Genomic DNA, 15,192 nt, shown 5'->3' with positions numbered 1-15,192 from the left:
GTATCAAAGTGATCACTTCGGATTAAAGTATTCCTTCTCAAAAGATACCTTAATTAAAATGTGTGTGGTGGGGGGAGGACGGTGGGGAGAGACCTCAAGACCTCGGTACTTCTAATTCCTCTATCAGAAAGAAAAGACATGACCAGCTAAAGGAAAAGGGAGATGGCCTTTTCACAATACAAGGTACACAAACACAAAATAAGTTATTTTTAAGCTTTTTATTCATTTCTTTGGGACAATAACACCAACAGTAGCCAGTAACATTTACTGAGCGCTTACTATATGCTAGGCACTGTTGTAAGTGCTTTCATTTAGCATACATATTTTATTATGGACACAGAGGTTAAGTGACTTGCCCAAGGTCACACAGCTGGCAGGTTGCAGAGTTAGGGTTCCGCTCCACAGCCCCCTCCCCTAATTACTGTACCACAGTCCCTTCTTAGCTGCAGCTCTCAAAAGACCTTTGTCAAACCTGAATTTAAACTCTCAAGGACTTCAGCCCTTAATAGCAAAATTCTGTTAACCCTCAGGTAATGCAGCATTCCCAGTTCACAAAGAAAAGTCAAGGGTTTCTCATGGAGGAGGAAAAGAAGCAGCGTTGTTTACAGGGCTGGATCACAGCCGCTGGTAATGGAGACCCATCCCAGTCACTTGGGGCATCACTTTAAAGTTCCTTTGAAGGAGGTTCTTAAACTCTCGGCCTCAGTTTCCTTATCTCTAGAATAGGAACACTGAAGTCAAGTTCTTGTGAAGTTCCATGAGATGATTCCTGTTCAGGGCGCAGCACAGAGCTGGTACAGGGGAAGCCCTCGGAAAAGGTACTTGATTTTTTTAATGTGGTTGTTATTGCTTCTTATTGAAACCTGGCTATGCAGGTGCAGGGTACTGGAGAAAAAGACGTTTATGAAGTGGACTTTCACGTGGCTGGTTCCCTTGGGAAGCCCACTGCAGAGAAAGGAAATGGAAGATTCGTAAGTCAAAGTTGTGGTACCAGGCAAAAATTTATTTACAAGAAAATGTCAGTGAGGTGAATCTTGGAGGAGGAATATCCAACCTGATGTGGGCCTCGTGCTCATCCTCCTGTGCACCCAGAACTGTGCCCGGGGCTCCGTGGCTAAGAGATGGTCCTTCCGAGCGCCTGTGACGTGTTCTTGCCCGCAACTTCAAAGCTGAGTCTGATCAAGCCTGTAGACCTAGCCACCAATTTATAAGTGCAACAGGAGACAGAAGAAGGTGTTGAACTGTGTGATAGGGGTGCAATCAGCAAAACACAGAATGTGGGAAACTCTACAGGGCAAACGATCCAGTGTCTTTAATAAATAAATTACCAGAAAAAAAAGGAGACTGTATAGATTAAAAGAGATTTAAGAGACATATCAGCCAAATACAATGAGCAGACTTTGAATCTTGATTTGAATAACCAACTGTATAAAAAATGTTTGACAAACATTTGTGAGACAATTGGAGAAATTTAAACATTGACTAGATCCTTGATCTTAAAGAATGACTGTTCATGGGGGTGGCCCCATGGCTTAGTGGTTAAGTTCATGCGTTCCGCTTCGCCTGGGGTTCACCAGTTCGGATCCTGGGCACAGATCTGCACACTGCTCATCAAGCCACGTTGTGGCGGCATCCCACATAGAAGAACTAGAAGGACTTACAACTAGGATATACAACTATGTACTGGGGCTTTGGGGAGGGAAAAAAGAGGAAAACTGGCAACAGATGTTAGCTCAGGGCCAATCTTCCTCACCAAAAAAAAGCATACCTTTAAAAAGAAAGAAAGAAAGAATGAATGCTCATTTTTTAGGTGTGATCATGGTATTGTGGTTAAGATTTTGAAAAGAGTCCTTATCTTTTAGAGATACTTACTGAGGTACTTGTAGATGAAACAGTATGATGTCTTGGATCTGCTTAAAAATAATCCATTCAGGGGTAAAGTTGAAACATGATTGGCCATATATTGGTCATTGTTGAAGCTGGGTGATGGATACATGAGGGTTCATTTCCCTATTTTAGTGTATACATATGAAATTTTCCATAATATATTTTTTTTATAAATGATTGTTCTAACCACGGATAAGCACAGAACCAGGCACAAGGACATACGTGTGTTCAGTGCACAGGTGGGAACATCCAGGCACACTGTAAGGAGCAGTGAGCCACGTAGATTCATACAGGTTATGTAAAGGGGTGGGGACACACACATTTGGGCAGAAATGAGGAGGCCTGGTCGTGAAGAGCCATGAATACCAAGAATACAAAGAGCAGCTGACATTTTTGACAATTACTCTGTGCCGAGCATATAGTTTCTCTAACACTCTTTAGTGTTAGATCGATAATTAACTCCATCTTCAGAAGAAGAAGGTGACGCTTACAGAAGGTATGCAACTTAGGCAAGCACACAGTGAGCAAGCTGAGAAGCCAAGATCCAAGCCAGAGAGCCCGAGTAGACAGCCCACCGTCTTAACCACTGCTGGCCGGCAGTGTGTGGCCGATACCCGGTCTGGGCTGGGCTTCATCGGAGCTGTGCTCCAGGAAGATTCATCTGGCGGTAGTGCAGGAGATGGCTTAGAAAGGAAAGAGACTGGAGTTGGGGAAACCAAAAGATGCTGTAGTTGTCTAAATGCAAGATGGTGAAGGCTTGAACGAAGGAATGAGAAAAAATTTTTGTAGGTAGCACCGTGGAGTCAATTCCGACTCCTAGTGACCGTGTACAGCAGAGCGGAACCCTGCCTGGTGTTTTGCACCATCCTCTCACCTTCCATCTCTATATCAGACAATGTTCCACCGTTTCTTCATAGGGTTTTCAAGGACAATTTTTTCAGAAGTGGGTGACCAGGTCCTTCTTCCTAGTCTGTCTGATATGTGAAATACCAGTGGCATAGCTTTTAGCAGCACAGCAACATGCAGCCGTCACAGCATGCCAACCAGCAGATGGGTGGTGGGGTGCCCTGACCAGGAAACAACCCAGGCCATAGCAATGAAAGCACCGAATCTTCACCAGACCACCAGGGCTGATGGGAGAGAAAATAGTGAGACTGACATCAGAAATGAAGACAGTAAAAACACATAAGGAGCAAACAGCAGATTGGGTTTAAATGACCAGAGAAGGGAAACCATCAAAGATAGCTCTGAACTCGGGAAGAGATGTAGAAAGAATAATTCCTTTAAATCACTGAGCTGGGGGAGGACATGCATGCTCTTATATTTGATGTAGCTGTGTTGGGATGCACATTATTTGCTATGGGCTATATTCAGATGTCTTTTTACAAAGTGATGCTTTGCCTCATGATTTGCACATCATTATCGATTTAATTTCAGCTACAAAATTGAAAGTAGACATGTCTTTTCAAGAAAAAGAAAAAGCAGTCTTTGATGTACGTTGTGTCTCACGATCCAGGGGCGCCTGCAGATTCTGTTCTGTGCAAATGGTGCTCCCTGGAGCACAGGGCCTTCCTGCCAGATCTGGACAAAACAGCCAGACCACCTGGAGCCTGTTTGTTGAGCGAGGGATTAAAAAGGCCCCGAGGAAGAGGCAGAACCTTCCTGCGTAGGCAGAAAATCAAATCCCTGTTGCTCCAGTAATCTCTCCAAGCTGGGATTTATTGGAGATGGGAGGGCCTCTCATCTCCTAGAAGATGAATGTGAAGCCCAGAAGAGTGAGGTAACTGGTCCAAAGTCACACAGCTGGATGTTGGCAGAAGCAGACCTAGACAACAGGGCTTCTGTCGCCCTGCAATTTGTACTCCACCAGGCCTTGAGGTTTCCAAAACACAGCACCTCTGGAGCCACAACAATGTTCTTAATAAGTCCTCCGGTGAGCTACTAATCTCTCCTATTTTTCAGATTAAGAAACCAAGACTCAAAAGCCAGCTTAGCAGTCAAGATAGCAGTCAGCTGACTTGGTGGGTAAATAATGGGACTTTGCAATTTTAACGGGCATGAATGTGACTCGTTGGCATTGCTCTGGGTAGGGCGTGTTAGCCCTTCGGTCCTGGGCACAGCACCAGCTTGACGTGGATACGTTCTACAACCACTTGCTGAGCAACCGATGCAGGGGTCTGAAAGAATGAACTTGACTTAATTATGTCTCCATTCTCTGACAAGATGATCTCAGTGAGGTTTTGTGAGTTTATCTTAAAGGTCTGTTGGTAAATTAACAAGTGCAGATTGACTAGGCCCTAGACACACATCTAAGGACTCAGACGGTGTTGGAAAAGTGTCCATGCTCAGGGGAGGCGGGAGAGCCTACTCCAGCATCTTGGCCAGGCATCCTGATGGAGGTATACTGGAGAGATGGCAGTGTCCTCTGGTGCCAAGCCTGCCGGGGCACTCAAAGACATCTGGTCACTCTTCTGAGGAGGCAGAGGCTCAAAACAGCAGAAAAAATTTAATTCAAAGGAGCAGGATGAGCAGCTACATCCTGCTGATGGCTGATCTCAGCAGAATGTGTGTGTCACCCAAGACAGGCAGAGGACACAAGAAATGGATCCAAGCTTCCTGTCAAGCCGTGATTCTGCGTCTGGGGCAGGTTGAATAGTAAACCTTCGTGGTCTGCTGGGAAATCACCAAAATGGGAAGGAAGCTCAGAACGGTGCACCTAGTAGCAATGATCCGTGCTACCAATAGGGGTCAGTGTGGCCTCTGCCACCTTGGCTGCTCCGTGCAATTTCCTTCCAGAGCTTTGCAGAGGAGGACTTCTGCTGCAATGACCCATCCATGTGCAGAGGGGCAGCATCTGACCAAGATTAGCACAGTATGCCATGAGAGAATTTGGTTATAAAATTGGAGTGATGGTTGATCCATAGACAGTATAGATGAATGACCTCATGCATTTGTTCACTTTCTGGGCCAGCTGCTGTGCTAAAACCACTAGAGACGCAAGAATAAAGAAGACTTGTGCCCCTACCCTTGGCAACTTAATGAGAGCTGGTGGAGGATACAAAGAGAAAGTACTCATTTACAGTATATGGCAGGGTCTACAATAGAGGCATGGAGAAAAGGGCTGTGGGAACTCAAAGGAGAAAGCAACTAACTCCACCTGGGGGGAAGCAATGATGAGGAAGGCTGCACAACGGAAGTGACATGTGAGTAGATTCCACGTGAGATTAGTTTACCAAGTTGGGAGAAATGTCATTCCCAGGAGTGGGAACCGCATGTGCGAAAGTGCAGCAAGTTTGAAAACAGAGGAATAGTCTTCAGCCTCTTGCTACAGCTTCACAACCTTCTGTATCAGATCATCTATGGCTCTGACTGTTGTCCCTCCCAAATGAATGGTTCAGGTCACTCACAAGATTTGTTTTCTTACTGCTGACTCTTATAATTGCTCATTTATGGGCCAATGACTGAAGGAGCAAGACGGTAGCAGGCCTCCCCTTAACTTACAAAAGTACAAGGAAATAAACTTTCTGGATAGAGAGCCAAAATAGCCACCATTAAACAAATCCTTTTCGCTCAGCCCTTAGACACATTAGAACTTAAGAAGTATTTGTAACTGGGCACATTCCTTGCTGACCATCTCTCTCAGTATTGCAAGAGCAAGGAGGTTACCAGTAGCTAGAATTTTCTAGGGTCTCACACAAATTTCCAGTCACCTTGAACAACCACCGTGGATTGCTCTGTCATGCCATTTTTCAGAAAAGTCTCATTGTCGGCTTATCCCTTCTTGCAATGAAAGGTGTTATGCTCCTTGGAAAATTCTATTTTTATTTTAAATGCTCAGTTGGGAACTTTAAACTTTGTTTTGCTAACTCATTTGTATCTGAAGCTGAACAATAGCATATGATCCGAATTCTATAAATTTTCCTCCCAGCTTCAAAGACTTCCAGTCCCAAGAGCTTGAACGCGGGCACTTTACACAGCCACGTGGTTGGGCTGTGTTGAAGGACCAAGGTTAAACTTTCCATCAGAACAGCATTTGCGGCTAAAATAGTCCCACAGTCACAACTGGGGCGTCCCCACCCTTCTGTCTGCATTTTTGTTGCCCTTCCAGCCATTCTGGTTCCCACAGTGACCCCAGCAGGACAGGAGCTAAAAACAGGAATGGAAAACAGAAAGAGGGGCTCCCCAGAAGATAAAGATACCATGGGAGTTCCCTCGTAGTATTCCTGTCCAGAGTCTGCAAATAATAGTATTTACTGACCGTTTACCTTGTGCCACACACCAGGAATACCATAACAAAGAAACAAAGCCCTGGGCCTCATGGAGCACACATTCCCATGGGGAAGACCGAAAATATGTACCATCACACCAGGCAGTTACATGAAGAAATGGAAAGCTGGCTAAGTGAGCAGAGTGATAGTAGGAGAGGCCAATTTTTGTTCAGATGATCAAAGAAGGCTTCTTTTAGGAGCCAGTATTTGAGCCGAGATGTGTCTAAAGGGAAGAAGAATCCAGATGAATAACCAAGGGAGGTTGCAGGGCCATTTTCTGGGAGGGAAGTGTCTAAGTGCCTAGTCCCCGAGTCGGGGAGGCGAAGGTGGACTCCAGTTCCCATAGTGACCCCCCAAGCACAGCGAGCGGAGGTGGTACTCCTGGTGGTCTCCTTTCTGTAGGAACTGCCAGTCCACATCCCAGAAGTGCTCTGGCTGTGTTAGTGATTAAGACGACTAGGTTTCAGAAGCGCTCAAAACACCAAAGGGAAAGGAGTGAATCTGACATCCTACAACAGATCCTCTACGCACATGAGAGAAGAATCCATTCAGATTCAAAACAAACACACCAAGAATTTCTTTCCATACAAACAGATTTGCATTCATTTATTTCTATCAATAAGATGTGTATATGACATCTATCTATAGAAGCATTTAATGGAAATTGAGTTAGTCAAATACCGTACTTCCCAGAATGAGTATGTTTTTATCTTAAGCATTCTATCACAGTTCTTTATTTTCATATTGGGGGAAATTCTCCTTTACCTTTCAATTCTTCTTTCAAAATTTTAGTTTTGGAAAATAAATCCTTAGTTTCCAAGAGCTCTTTCTTATTCTCTGATTATTCCTTTTTTCATAGCATACTGTTTTTATTTTATGCATAGAAAACCTTCTTGAACCTCTCCAAAGATATTAAGTAGAGGATTTTTAAAAACTTTTCTCATGTTCCCCGATTTAACCATTTTCTTGTAGGAGAATTGTTCTATTTGATCTGTCATGACATTTGTTTTCATGTTGCTGGTTTTCTTTAGATCTGGTGACCACTGTTGGTACAACCGGGTTGAATTTTCGATGTTAGTAGTGATGCCTTTTTTGCTGTTGTATTTGTGCATGTCCCTTTCCATCACCCCATCACTAGGTATTTTCCAAGAATAGAAAATCTACCTGACTAATTTTATGCATATGGGTGGGGATTGTTGCTGGCAGAATTCCATCACCATGAGAAGGTAACAAGCTGGCGCTGGCATCCACATTGCAGCCTTAATTCTATCCAAAAACTTCATCCAATTTCTTTAGAGAGACATCTGATGTGTAGCTCAGGGAAGGAGAGGGGATAAAAACCTAGGCTACTTATCCTCTGTACAGAAGGGAAAAGCGGCTGTGGGATCAGGGCAATCTTCTAGTGCTTCTTAGATGGAGGCAGTACCCCCTTTTATTTCGAAAGAAGTGGGAGCATTTTCAGTTGTCATAATAACTAAGAAATCATTGGTACCAGCATTTAATGGGAGGGGCCAGGAATGACAAATGACCCATAATACACAGGACCATCACATTAAATGAAGTTCGATACAGCACAAAATGCCAGTAGTGCCTCCATTGAGAAAGTGGGAGACAGACTTTCAACTAAATAGCCCCCTCTCCCCAGCACCATTCCCAGCTTTCATTCTCATTCACACCAACTCTTGTACTTGTTCTTCGTGTCTCATCCTGAAGACCCTCAAGGTCTCTGTCCTGCGAGTGGGTGCTCTCTGTGTTATGGGCCCCCTTCTAGACATTCTGGGCCACAGCTTCCCTGCTCTACTTTAACTAGCAAGGGGCTTCCACTTTTTCATTATCCACAAGTTTATCGAAAGCTCTATTTGCTGCTAATCTCTTCTTTTTTTTCCTCTTTGCTATTATGGGATTATTCCTGTATTACCATTTCATTAAGGCCTCAAGAAAGAGGGAAAGAGAAAAACTTAGCTTCCATCTGACGTCATGACTTCAGTTTTTGTTGTATCAATATAAGTCAGTATCTCAATTCCCTTCTAAGTACAAAAAGGATATGAGCACACTTCCCATTTCTTCCAACTAACACTCTCCCCTTCCACCTTCCATCCTGTACCTTGCACTTGACCATTGCTAATTTCATTACCATTTACATTCATTTCTGCAACTGCAAACAAGTCATCCATTCTTTGTCCATCAATTGACTTTTAAAGTTGAAAATCAGGGGCCAGCTTGGTGGCAGAATGGGGTTAAGTTTGTGCACTCCGCTTGGGCCTCCTGGGGTTCGCAGGTTCAGATCCTGGGTGCAGACCCAAACACTGCTCATCACGCCATGCTGTGCTGGCGTCCCACATACAAAATAGAGGAAGCCTGGCACAGGTGTTAGCTCAGGGACAAACTTCCTCATCAAAAAAAGGAAAAATTGAAAATCAATAACTTTTGCTTAAATTTAAATATTATTTACAGCTGCCCCACATAGAGTTTTTGAATTATATTTCCTATTGACTAGGTCCTAACATTCAACAGAGAACCTTCTTGGAATAGAATTAAATGGATTCTCTCTCTCTCATTCTCTCTCTCTTTCTCAGATAGTTAATTTTATATGTCAACTTGACTGGGCCGTGAGGTGCCCAGATATTTGGCTAAAATTTATTCTGGGTGTGTCTGTGAGGGTATTTCTGGCTGAGATTAATAGTTGGGTGGGTTGACTGAGTAAAGCAGATTGCCCTTCCCAGTGTGGGTGGGCCTCATCCAAGCCCTGAGAGGCCTGAACAGGAAAGAGGCAGGGTAGGAGAGAATTCGCTCTCTCAGCCCAACTACTTTCAAGCTGGGCATCAGTCTTCTCCCGCACTTGGACTAGAACTTATACCATCAGCTTTCCTGGTTCTCAGGCCCTTGGACTCAGACTAGAATTATCCCGCCGGCTCTCCTGGGTCTCCAGCTTGCAGATGGCAGACTGTGGGACTTCTCAGCCTCCATAATCATGCAAGCCAATTCCTTATAACAAATTTGTATATATATGTACCTATATATAAGCAAGAACGAGATGGTTAATCAGCATGTGTTTCAAGGTTTCTCCCTTAACCCTCCCTAGACATGCGATGGGAAAGACAGGCTCATGGAGTTCATTACCATCATCAGGTCTCAAAAGAACACCACAAGAAATCCTTGGGCAGGGGGGAAAAGTGAGGTGGAGGAGATAAGTGCTGGTATGAGGGGATAGCCAGCTGCAGTGGCTGCCAGGAGAGGAGAGGCCAGGGCCTGCAGAGGGACAGCGCCTGCAGAGAGCTCCTCTCCTCCATGTTGTCCTGTGAAGACCGGTGTTTGCCCTTCCTCTATTGCTATTTGATGAATATTTTTCTTAAAAATGATACATCATGATTGTGCAACTTTCATTCTGGAGATGCAAAGAGGCAGAGGAAATAGCAGATGCGGAGATCCTGTGATGGGGTGGTGCTGGCATGTTAGAGAATTTGCAAAGGGGTCAGTGTGACTTGAAAGAGAGTCAACAGGGAGGATGGTACAAAAAGGAAATGAGGGCAGAGAGGCCACAGAGGGTCAGATTCTGTAAAGTAGTAGCCATAACAAGGAATGTGACCTCCTTCATTGCATGAGCTGGAAACCACTGGTAAGTTTTGAGCAGAGGAGCCACATTATCTGACTTACTTTTTCTCAGAAACACTCTGGCTACTGTGTGGGAAATGGACTGGAACGGGACAGACAGAGCAAGGAAGCATTGGAGATGATTGCATTTGCTCTGGAAAGAAATGGCGGTGACTCATTAGGATGGTGCAAGAAGATGATGAGAAGATGTTGGACTGGGACATACTTTGAGAGTGGGGCTAACAGAGTTTGCTAATAGATTGGATGTGGAGTGTGAGAACTTGAGAGGAATCAAAGATGCTCAAAGATTTTGACGTAAACAACTGTGAACATGGAGTTGCTGTTTACTGAATTGAGGAGCAAATGGGATGAGCAGATTGTAGAGGAAAATCAAGAGTTTAATTGCATGTTAAGATGTGTGAGATGCTAGATACACAAATGGAGACACTGAGTTAGCAGTCAGCCAGGAGCCTGGAGTTTGGGGTGAAGGTCAGGGCTGTGCAAACATATTGAGGGCATTGACGTGGGTACGGTATTAAGAGCCATTGGGGTGCATGAGAGTACCTATGGTCCTGCATGTAAATAGTGAGGAGAGGGGCTCCTCTGGGTCCAGAGCAGATCTCTGGGGCTTCCCCCATGTAGAGGTCAACAAAAGGCAGAGGAGAATGGGAAGAAGCGGCCAGTGAAGAAGGGTGAAAACCATCTAGCTTAATGGAACCAAAATGAAACCAAATTTAAAATGACAGCAGTGACAACTCTGACAAACGTCACTGAGAGATTACTTAGGATGAGGACTGAGGATTAATGTTTGGACTCAGCAACATGATCTTTGGTGATCCTGACGACGATTTGGTAGTACTTAATGAAATTAGGTATAGGAATACAGGGAGTCCCAGAAATGCCATTTATATGTATATAACCCAGAGAAGCTTTCTCATAGTCACATGAGGACATTTGTTAGAATTTTCATTGTAGCAACGTTTATGGAAAAAAGGAATTGGAAACCACCTTGAGGTCTAACAACAGGAGAATAGATAAGGTAGGATTATGAACTGGATGGAATACAATGGAGCAGTCATAAATAATGGACTAAATTATGTACAACCATTTGGATAAATTTTAAAAATAACATTGAATGAAAATAAAGTAAGAAAAAAATTTTAAAGAGTAAAAAACAGTAAGATTTATAACATGATTCTACTATTATATAAATTTTAAAACAACACACTCAAACAACACTGCATAACCTTTAAGAATATTAGGAAGGTAGATTGAAAGGACATGGCTTGAATATACCAGAGTGGGTGCATGTGGGGTAAGGAGAATGGGACTGGGGAGAATGAGGAAAGGGCAGAAAAATAAAATAAAACCAAACAGAAGAGATGGACCAATAGTATTCATTGGCATGAACTGAGGAGTGTGATTAACTGAATTCTATTCACCTGAGATCCTTGCCTCACATCCTCGCAACAAGAGATAAGGAAGCTAAGAAACGGGCAGAGCGAGAAGGTAGGCAATTTGTCCCAAACTCTTTCCCTGTACAGGCTTCACCGTCCCTATCAGCTCCTTCCATCCTCCTCCTCTTCAGGCTCCACTTGATCTTTCTGCAGCACTTCTGATCACCCACCCCTGCCTGATGGGTCCTTCCACCTTTGACCACTTAGGGCCTCCTTAGATGTCCCCCAGGGGAACTTACTCTCTCTCTGAGGGCCCCAGAGCACACTCTGTGTACTGTACTTTGATTGTCAACCTTCGTCACAGTGTATTTGATTATCTGTTTATTCCTCCACCTGCCTGTCTTAGGGCTGCCCCGGGGATTTCAGATCCCATTTAGGAGTTTTCCCAGAGACTCTTCCAACATTTCTCTACTAACTGGGAACGGCATAGACTTTTTAACCTTCAGCTTTTTGCACATCTGTAGCCGTAAGTGAATTTTAGGTTTATAGAGTGAATGATTCAAAATACATGCCTTAGATGGATAAATTAATAACACTGTAGAGAAATGATATTATATCTTTCTTTTAAAAGCTTTTGTACTCTTGTGTTTAATACCTTTTGAAAAGTGATTTCTGAGGGGAAAGAGACAAATTTCCCCCACAGAATTCCAAATAATATCCGTAGACACTCTACCCTCCAGCAGGGGGTGCAGAACTTCCCGCACCTCAGAGGCGGGCTTTGCACAGTGGGTTTGGGAAAGAGCAACTTCACGGTGGTGGAATCTGACAAACACTACCTCATCCAGGTTGTCAAGGTCAGCATCAACAGCCATAAATAGTGTCAATAATATGTATTTTTGAAATGATGTAACGAAAATGGCACTTGACCTCTGTGAACTCCCTCCCCAAAACACATAACCCAGTCTAATCGTGAGAAAAACACCCGACAAATCCCAACAGTGGGGCATTCTACAGAACACCTGACAACTACTCCTCAGAACTGCCAGGGCCACCAAAATCTCGGAAAAATTGTCACAGCAAAGGCGAGCCCAAAGAGACATGATAACTAAATGTAATATGGTACCCTGGATGGGATCCTGGAATAGAAAAAGGACACTAGGTAAAATTAAGGAAACCTGAATAAGCTATGGACTTTAGTTAGTAATAACATACCAATATTGGCTCATTAATTATAACAAATACACCATACTGATGTAAGGTGTTACTAATAGGGGAAACTGCTTGGGGGGAGGGGGGAGGGGGGAGTCGTGTATGGGAACTCTGTGTTCTATATTGTCAATTTTTCCATAAGTCTAAAACTGCTCTAAAGAATAAACATTATTAAAAATAAATTGGGATTTTTTTAAAAAATAATTGCCAATACCGTAACAGCAGCAGCTTATGTGCTTTCTATTATCATTAGCATAGTTGACCCATGGAACAAACCATAGGCTACCCCCTTCCCACCCCCCACCCCCCATCAAACTAGTTAAGCCCACAAACTGGTAAAACTGACAAAACCTAAAAAAGAGTCAAGAAACAGGTGCCCAGGAGACAGCGACTATGGCTCGTAGAACGTAGAGCAGGATCAGGACTTGGAAGTCCCCCCGTCTCCGGTGAGACTGGGGTGAGTTGCTTCTCCGTGGAAGAGGGCCCAGTTACTTTACACACTAGTACCCAGAAGATGCAACCCCAAAGAGAGGAGCAATGAGAGAGAGACGGGGCGGGGGGTGAGGGAGATAATGCATTAGTCAGGGTCCTCCAGAGAAACAGAAGCAATAGAATCTATATATATGGTCACTTTTTGCACATTTTTGCAAGGCAGTCACCTAAGGCAATATTTTGCTGAGAAAACAAGATTTTTTTGAGCAAACACACGTTTCTTTAGGATTAGAAGAGATCTGAATATGAGCGCAGTTCGTACACTGCGGTCAACTGTCCATATATCAGTTATATCATTCTACCTCATTAGCCCCTTGATGTCATCAACAGAACTAGGATACGCTGATCTACAGCCTCAGAGCAGACAAATCGAGGAGTATTGCTGGTAACAACTAAGAAAGCTCAATTTGCAAAAGCCATATTGGGAAGCCCACAGCGGGTTACCTAAGGGAGCTCTCAGCAAGTTAATGTAGAGTGGAGATGGACATTTAGGCAAGGGGCCATCCTCCCAAAGCGGATGTGAGAATTAAGCAAGGAAGAAAAAAAGCTGAGTCAGAGAGAAGTGATCTTTTCCATTAGTTGAAAGTATTTAATTTTATTTCTTTTTCCTGGGTCGTTTCCTGCAAGAGAAGGGACTGTTAATAAAAAGGCAAAATGGGATTGGCATTTTATGCAGTGTTAATAGAAATATGGAAATGTAATCATTAAATGCTTAACATAAGACTAGTCAATAAAACCAAACCCTCTCTTCTCTCAATGGCTTTTGCAAAAGTTCTCTGCCAAAGAACAATCTCAACAGCTAGCACAAGCGAGCATGTGGTTATTATGCAAGGAGAGGTTTTTTCTCCTGCAGTTCTCTGGCATCAAAAGCATTCAGCAAGAGTGGTGGGAGCATCTTTGGATGCTTAGAAACAGAGAGGAATTTTTCTACTTGGAAATCCGATTGCTTTTTATCTATATGGTTTGCACTGTGTTCCCTATGTTTCTGCGGCTGTGTGATGCTTGACAGTGTCAGGCAAGGATCGAAGGCGGGAAAAATGAAGTTTTGTGGAAACAAAATAATCATTCAGAGACTCCACTGTTGAATATTGCAAAACTCTAGGGAAGGGGTACTTAAGAAAAGCCAGTGAGTAATCCTCATTCCCCCATCCGACATGGTTCCCAGTTTCCTCTAGGGAAAAACAAACATTGATTAAATGCCTACGTGCAGAGTCTGAAACACCTGGGAAAGCGAATCCCAAAAGGTTAGGTCTAGATGGTCCCTACAATCCGAATGAATTGGTTTAATAACTTCAGTTGCTGGGGTTTTGCTTTGTTTTTTTTGCTTTTCTAAACTAGCTAATTCCTGTTTGTGAATGAACGTTTATATCTAGACAAGCTCTCTTTTCCGCACAGAAGCTATAGAAGGCCTTAAAGCAATGTTTCTTAAACTTTTGAGGTTATGGGTTGTCCTTTTAAGAACATAATTAAAGCTACAGAATCTTCTCATATAGAGGGACACATGCGCACGCACACACAAACACGCACACAGAGACATAGATACCACATAAAAAACCCTTGCTCTAAGTAATTTTCCACAGTTCCTCACATTCCTATAGCTTTGTACATTTGGTGTGCATTCACATGAGCTTATGCAAGTTGTAGCAAATTAGACTCATTCCCCGGAATCCTTGCAGGTATCATTCCTGGCGGGCACACAAATGCAGGTCTGAGTTAAGAAATGACACAAGGTATCGGTAAGCGAGGCGACACAGCCTGGAGGTTAGACCATGTGCCTCAGTTCCCGCTAGTTGACCTGCTGTGGCACTTTGGGCAAGTTCCTTTAGTTGTTTTCTCAGCTGTAAAAGGGAGATAAAACAGTACTACCTCAAATGGGTACTGCCCAACACCACCACGCACTTAGTAAGCTCTCAATAAAAGTTAGCAATTACTGCTTATGCTTTAACTCGAACTGTGCTCCCTTTATTACTTGGCTGCTCTATCCTCATTCTTCTCCCAAATCTTGTTAAAAAACACACAGAGTCACAAGAAGTGGAAGGGAACAGACAATCCAGTCCAAGGACGGCCCAAACAGGTGGTCCTCGTTTCTCTACCGGAATATTTCCCATAGGACATCTAAGATCCCTTGTCTTGCTAAACCCTCATGAGCCACTGCAATGGGGAGCTTCACTGTCTCTCGAGTAGCCCCTTCTAACTTGGGACAAGTGTGTTTATAAAGACCCTTTTCCTTTTATTAAACTGAAATCTTCCTGTCTTAAAGCAGCCACTATTATCCTAGCTTGCTCTTTAGAAGCATGCAGAATCTGTCTCACTTTCCTTCCTGCATGAGAAGTGTCCAGAAGGCAAGA

Source organism: Equus przewalskii, chromosome 4, assembly GCF_037783145.1.
Source record: "Equus przewalskii isolate Varuska chromosome 4, EquPr2, whole genome shotgun sequence".
Taxonomy (NCBI): domain Eukaryota; kingdom Metazoa; phylum Chordata; class Mammalia; order Perissodactyla; family Equidae; genus Equus; species Equus przewalskii.
Note: the sequence above shows the minus strand (reverse complement) of the source record.